This window comes from Eretmochelys imbricata, chromosome 3, assembly GCF_965152235.1.
Source record: "Eretmochelys imbricata isolate rEreImb1 chromosome 3, rEreImb1.hap1, whole genome shotgun sequence".
Classification (NCBI taxonomy): domain Eukaryota; kingdom Metazoa; phylum Chordata; order Testudines; family Cheloniidae; genus Eretmochelys; species Eretmochelys imbricata.
The window spans coordinates 12,050,440-12,058,125 of NC_135574.1; positions in this window are offsets into that span (position 1 = coordinate 12,050,440).

Sequence of the window (7,686 nt, forward strand, 5' to 3'; positions counted from 1 at the left end):
AAAGCTCCTCTCACCTGTAAAGGGTTAAGAAGCTAAAGGTAACCTCGCTGGCACCTGACCAAAATGACCAATGAGGAGACAAGATACTTTCAAAAGCTGGGAGGAGGGAGAGAAACAAAGGGTCTGTGTGTCTGTCTATAGTCTGTCTTTGCCGGGGATAGACCAGGAATGGAGTCTTAGAACTTTTAGTAAGTAATCTAGCTAGGTATGTGTTAGATTATGATTTCTTTAAATGGCTGAGAAAAGAACTGTGCTGAATAGAATAACTATTTCTGTCTGTGTATCTTTTTTGTAACTTAAGGTTTTGCCTAGAGGGGTTCTCTATGCTTTGAATCTAATTACCCTGTAAGGTATCTACCATCCTGATTTTACAGGGGGGATTTATTTATTTCTATTTACTTCTATTTTTATTAAAAGTCTTCTTGTAAGAAAACTGAATGCTTTTTCATTGTTCTCAGATCCAAGGGTTTGGGTCTGTGGTCACATATGCAAATTGGTGAGGCTTTTTATCCAACATTTCCCAGGAAAGGGGGGGGTGCAAGTGTTGGGAGGATTGTTCATTGTTCTTAAGATCCAAGGGTCTGGGTCTGTAGTCACCTAGGCAAATTGGTGAGGCTTTTTACCAAACCTTGTCCAGGAAGTGGGGTGCAAGGTTTTGGGAAGTATTTTGGGGGGAAAGACGCGTCCAAACAGCTCTTCCCCAGTAACCAGTATTAGTTTGGTGGAGGTAGCGGCCAATCCAAGGACAAAGGGTGGAATATTTTGTACCTTGGGGAAGTTTTGACCTAAGCTGGTAAAGATAAGCGTAGGAGGTTTTCATGCAGGTCCCCGCATCTGTACCCTAGAGTTCAGAGTGGGGGAGGAACCTTGACAAACCCAGTTATACTTTTGTCTGTCACAACATCCCCTCATAACAAGTTCCACAGGATGACTGTGAGCTGTGTGGAGTACTTCTTTATGTTTGTTTTAAACCTGCTGCATATTAATTTCATCAGGTGATCCTTAGTTCTTGTGTTATGTGAAGGGGCAAATAACACTTCCCTATTCACTTTCCCCACACTACTCATGATGTTATACACCTCTATCAAATTCCCTCTTATTTCCTCTTTTCTAAGCTGGAAACTACCAGTCTTTTTAACCTCTCCTCATACAGAAGCTGTTCCAAACTATTAATTTTTGTTGCCCTTCTCTGTACCTTTCCCAATTCTAATATATCTTTTATGAGACAGGATGACCAGAACTGCATGCAATATTCAAGGTGTAGACATACTACAGATTTATATAATGGCATTATGATATTTTCTCTTATTATCTTTCTCTTTCCTAATGACTCCTAACATTTTGTTAGCTTTTTTTGACAGCCACTGCACACTGAGCAGATGTGTTCAAAGAACTAGCTATGATGACTCCAAGATCTCTTTCTTGAGTGATAACAGCTAATTTGTACCCCATCATTTTGTATATCTAGTTGCGATTATGTTTTCTAACTTGCATTACTTTGCATTTATCAACATTGAATTTCACCTACCATTTTGTTCCCCAGTCACCCACTTTAGTGACATATCTTTGTAACTCTTTACAGTCGGCTTTGGACTTAACTATCTCGAGTAATTTTTTATCATTTGCAAATTTTGCCACCTGTTCACCCCCTTTTCCAGATATTTTATCATTTATAATCCTATACTGTACATCAAGATCAGCAACCTTTGGCATGCAGCCCATCAGGGAAATCTGCTGATGGGACGGGACGGTTTGTTTACCGGCAGCATCCACAGGCTCGGCCGATTGCAGCTCCCACTGGCCGTGGTTCACCATTCCAGGCCAATGGGGGCTGCGGGAAGTGGTGCGGGCTGAGGGATATGCTGGCCACAGCTTTCCGCAGCCCCCATTGGCCTGGAACGGTGAACCACAGCCAGTGGAAGCTGTGATCAGCGGAACCTGCGGACGCTACAGGTAAACAAACTGTCCTGGCCCACTAGCGGATTTCCCTGATGGGCCACGTGCCAAAGGTTGCCGATCCCTGTTGTAAGTACTTCAGGGCAGGACTACCTGTTTCTTCTGTGCAGTGCCTAGCACACGCTTGGGCATAGCACCAATCATTGTGCTCAGTCAGAAGGCCTGGTTTCTGTTCCTACTTCTGACACAGACATTTTGTGCTTTTAGGTGAGCCAATTAATTTCACTGTGGGGCAGATTGTGCTGTTCTTACCATCTCCAACAATGGCCAAAAAGAGCTGAAGGTGCAAGGAACCCTGAAGGAAGTAGTTGTCAAATAACCTGTCCGCATGGAAAATTTCCTCCTGACTCCCAAAATTTAGAGATTGGCCTAAACCCTGAAGCGTAAGGGCTTATATCCCCACCCAAACTCTTTATTTTTATTATTGACTATAACTCTGGGTTTTCTTGGTATCCATATAAATGTCCATTTTTAAAAATCCTGCTAAGCTCTTAGCCTCAAAACATCATGTGGCAGTGGGTTACACAGGCAAACTGTGTCACTCAGAGGGGGTTTGTGAAGCTTCATTATCCCGTGTAAAGTGCTCTGAGATCTATGGATGATCAATGCTATATAAAGGTAAAGCATTACTAATTATTAATTATTATTATTAGATTGGATAGTAGGTTAGTTTGTATGGTACCATGGTGATCTCTGAACCTGCTCTGGGATTGGAGCACAAAGTAATAGGAGTCAATTCCATTATCCCTGCTCTCTCTGTCTCTTTTCATTCCTAGGGACTGACTTGCTCAAATAAATTATTAATACAACTGCTGCCATGGGGCACTGTCACTATTTTTAGCCATCAACCTTGTTATTTTGAGGCTTGGAGCCATAGTCCTTTCTGACTTCTCAGGTGCTCTAGCTGTTGTGTGCTTAGGGTGAGGAAAGATGTTTGTATTTGTTCTTAATGTCAGAACAAAATCATAGCCACTAAGGCTTTTATAGGTTCCCCTTGCTTCACACCACAACCTTTACGAGGTTCACTGTGACAACAAGGATAGAACTCAGATCCTACTACTCAAAAGCACAGGACCCCACCATTTAAGCCAGAGGAGACTTTCCCTCAGCTAACAGTATAGGGCTTATGATGCTCAATAGAGCAGTTCTGAGTCAACCCACTACGGGGCAGTGGTGCCTAATCAGAATGTATACTAAAAAATCAGTACCCTCCTCTCCCTCACATTGGTGGTAGCAGTTTACACTCTGCACAAATGTAAATAACTTCACATAAGGGGCAAAGCAGTGTAGAGCGAAGCCCATAACCTCTCTGATGACATATGTTATAAATACAATACATGATGGCAATTTACGATGAGTCACTACTGTCTTTATTGGTGTTCATGGCTCGTTTTGTAAGCAGATCCACAGGTGCACTGAGAACTGGCTTCTACTGAAACAGATATGCAGTCAGACTCTTCCTGCTCCATCAAACGCTCATATCTTTTCTGTTTATAGTGAAAGAACTTTCTCATCAGTGACCATTTAAGGTAGGATACTCAGTCTATGCTGTCTATTACAGAGAGTGGAGAATACATACCATGCATTACAAAGAGAGGAAAGTTGCTCCAGAACTGATATTTAATGTCATGTCCTGATAACATATATCAACAGCTCCAAATGTCCTCCGGTGATTTGTTATGATAGCTGAATCTGCCAGCCAAATTGCAGATGTATGATTTGTCTGCTCCTGCCCCATTCTAGCCAATGCCTGTCACCTGTGTTTACTGCACACATCAGTTCATTCCAGGGGCTGGGGCTGTTATCTACACATGCATTAGCCAGCATATTCCTGGATATTTCCATCCTGCACCCAGCAAGCTCTTTTCAGGGTCTCAACTATAAAAATATAAGGCTTGATCCTAGTCTCATTCCTGTCGATAGCAAAACACCTAATAGCTTCGGTGGGAGCAGGAGCGGATCCTTAGTCCTTTCTTCTTCTGCTACTGCTGCTTTTCTTCCCCATGGTTACACGGGTGTGCATGGTGCTTTAATGAGAAAATAAAGACATGGGGACAAATCCACAGGTGAACCTGAGCCCTGATTGTTGCACCCCAGCAGGGAGCATAAGTGGCTTTTTACCACCTTTCCATCACCTCTGATTTTGAAGGCTGCCAAGAGCTAATTTGACCCCAAGCACGAATTGGAGCAGCCTCACCCTCAAAGGTGCTCTAACTGGCACCAGCTGGAATGGCCTTATGGGGCTGTTCTGCTAACCCCAGATCCCTGGAGTGCATTGTGCTTTGGCCATACTTCCTTCTGCCTCCAACATGCTTCCTTGTCAGTGGAGCCAAGGGCAGGTGGTATAGAGTCATCTACAGCTGGGTTTATGCCCTTATCTGAGGGGAATCTCCAACTTCATTAGGGATGCTTTCTAGCTACTTGACGCCATCGGAAAGACACAAAGCAGCCAGAGCAGGGACCAGAACCTGGTCAATAAGACCTAATTCTCCACTCCCCTGCATGCTGTGTAGCTATTTGCCATGAGTTACCATCCTGACCGGGTAGCATTTTATACCTACTTTGTGGAGTATCAGGTCCAGAGTCACGGCTCCAAACATCTTCCAACCTAGGTTAGACACAGCATGAAACGCTGGAGGAAGACATGACAGAGGGGGAAGCATGGGACATGCAATACGGTTATGCATTTGCGCATTACAAGGGTCATGTTACATTGCACTAGCTTAGAATTTACATTTAGATTTGCCTAGGATGCCAAAGGTTAGCTTGGAGGTGTGTGACATTGGGCCCAAATCCTCCCCTTCAGTTACACAGCCCCATTGAAGTCACTACAACTAAGAGGAGAATTGAGCTCACTCTAAGAGAGCCTGTGGAAAGAGGTACATTTGAAGGACCAGGAGGCTGCTGAGAACATCGGATCAGTCAGGCTATTGCAGGGGGCCCGCACAGGAAATAGCGAAATGGTCATGAACAGAAGAAGAATTGGTGGAACTCAGCATCTGAGTGGAGAAATTGCAGGAGAGGCCTGATTCTCCACTCACACCAATTTTACACTAGTGAAGCTGTATTGACTTCAGCTGAGTTATTCCAAGAGTAAAAAAAGAATAGGAGGACTTGTGGCACCTTAGAGACTAACAAATTTATTTGAGCATAAGATTTCGTGGGCTACAGCCCACTAAATCAGATGCATAGAATGGAACATAGAGTAAGAAGATATATATATATACATACAGAGAATATGAAAAGGTGGCTAATTAATTAAGATGAGCTATTATCAGCAGGAGAAAAAAAAAAACTTTTGTAGTGATAATCAAGATGGCCTATTTAGACAGTTGACAAGAAGGTGTGAGGATACTTAACATGGGGAAATAGATTCAATATGTGTAATGACCCAGCCACTCCCAGTCTCTATTCAAACCCAGGTTAATGGTATCTAGTTTGCATATTAATTCAAGCTCAGAAGTTTCTCATTGGTCAGTTTTTGAAGCTTTTCTGTTGCAAAATTGCCACCTTTAAATCTGTTACTGAGTGGCCAGAGAGGTTGAAGTGTTCTACCGGTTTTTGAATGTTGTGATTCCTGATGTCAGATTTGTGTCCATTTATTCTTTTGCGAAGAGACTGTCTGGTTTGGCCAATGTGCATGGCAGAGGGGCATTGCTGGCACATGATGGCATATATCACATGGTAGATGTGCAGGTGAACAAGCCCCTGATGGTGTGGCTAATGTGATTAGGTCCTATGATGGTGTCACTTGAATAAATATGTGGACAGAGTTGGCATCGGGCTTTGTTGCAAGGATAGGTTCCTGGGTTAGTGCTTTTGTGGAATTCCTCAATGGCTTCTTTTCCATGGGTCCAGACGATGAAGATGTCATCAATTTAGCACAAGTAGAGTAGGGGCGTTAGGGGATGAGAGCTAAGGAAGCGTTGTTCTAAGTCAGCCATAAAAACAAATAAAAATAAATGGACACAAATCTGACATCAGGAATCATAACATTCAAAAACCGGTAGGAGAACACTTCAACCTCTCTGGCCACTCAGTAACAGATTTAAAGGTGGCAATTTTGCAACAGAAAAGCTTCAAAAACAGACTCCAAAGAGAAACTGCTGAGCTTGAATTAATATGCAAAATATGCAAACCCATTAACTTGGGTTTGAATAGAGACTGGGAGTGGCTAGGTCATTACACATATTGAATCTATTTCCCCATGTTAAGTATCCTCACACCTTCTTGTCAACTGTCTAAATGGGCCATCTTGATTATTACTACAAAATTTTTTTTTCCTCCTGCTGATAATAGCTCTTCTTAATTAATTAGCTTCTTACTCCACCTTTTCATATTCTCCGTATGTATATATATATTTTCTTACTCTATGCTCCATTCTATGCATCCCGTGAAGTGGGCTGTAGCTCATGAAAGCTTATGCTCAAATAAATTTATTAGTCTCTAAGGTGCCACAAGTACTCCTGTTCTTTTTGCGGATACAGACTAACACAGCTGCTACTCTGATTCCAAGAGGAGAGGAATTGGACCCAAGAGATGAGAAGCAAGGAAGGGGCAGAGCTGTACAGTTTCAGTTGCGGAACCAGTAAAAAGGACTACAGGAGTGGGGTGATTATACTTGAGGATTGGGTATCATTCTAATTTAGTAACAATAGCTATTTAGCAGATTTCAGATGTCTAGGTGAAACTGATCCTGATACCTAACCCAGTAAAGAGGAAACAAGACACCTACTTGTTATATACTCTCATTTGGACACACAGACAACGGTTAGCTGTGTTCGATCTGAAGCTGCTTCCCCTAGTGGGACTAGATAGGAATGAATGAAGATTTTGATGTAGCATTTTACAGAGCTGATAATATCCTGACTGTTAGCGAGACAAGGAGGATGAGCTAATATCTTTTATTGGACCAACTCCTGTGGTGGAAGTTACAAGCTTTCAAGCTAAGTAGACCTCTTCTTCAGGTCTGGGAAGCAGAGTATCTGTGCTAAATATTGCAAATAACATGTTGCAATATTTGCAGTGTTGTTGTACCATACTGGTCTCATGATATCAGAGAGACAAGATGAGTGAGTTAACAAGATATTAAAAATAATAAAAGGCATAACTTTACCCACCTTGTCTCTCCACTGTCGTAGATGGGCATTTATTATCATCATAGCTGCCACTACCATTTTGTATTATAGTGGTGCCTAGAAGCCCCAATGAAGTATTGGGGACCCTCTGTGCTAGGTGCAATACACACACAATGGAAAGATAGTCTTTCTTTTTTTTTTCTTTTGCATCTATTTTTAATTGCAGTGAAACAAGCCTGTTTTTAAAAAAGAGATTCCAATGGGCAGCTTATAAACATAAGTCAGGGAAATTCATTGGGGAAAAACTAGTGGCCTGCCGCTGACAGGTGCTGGGCCTCTGCAATTCCCACTGACGTCAGCGCGTAGAATCTCTGAAAATCAGGGCCTAAGTCAGCAGCGTTGCCAACACTTGCTACTTTATTGTGAGCCTTGCTCGTGATAACTCGTGATTTTCTGAAAGCCCTAGCTCCCGGAGTCATGTGAATATGTAAGAATTTCTGTTTCCATTTTAATAACTCGTATGTTTCCATCCCTTGGGGGTTGGGTGGGGTGGAGAAAAGCATGAAAATGTGACCCCCCCCAGTTCACACTAAAGGTGAGCAACCTGAAGGCAAATACCACAAACTTTGATTTGTGCTGGAAATGACCCACC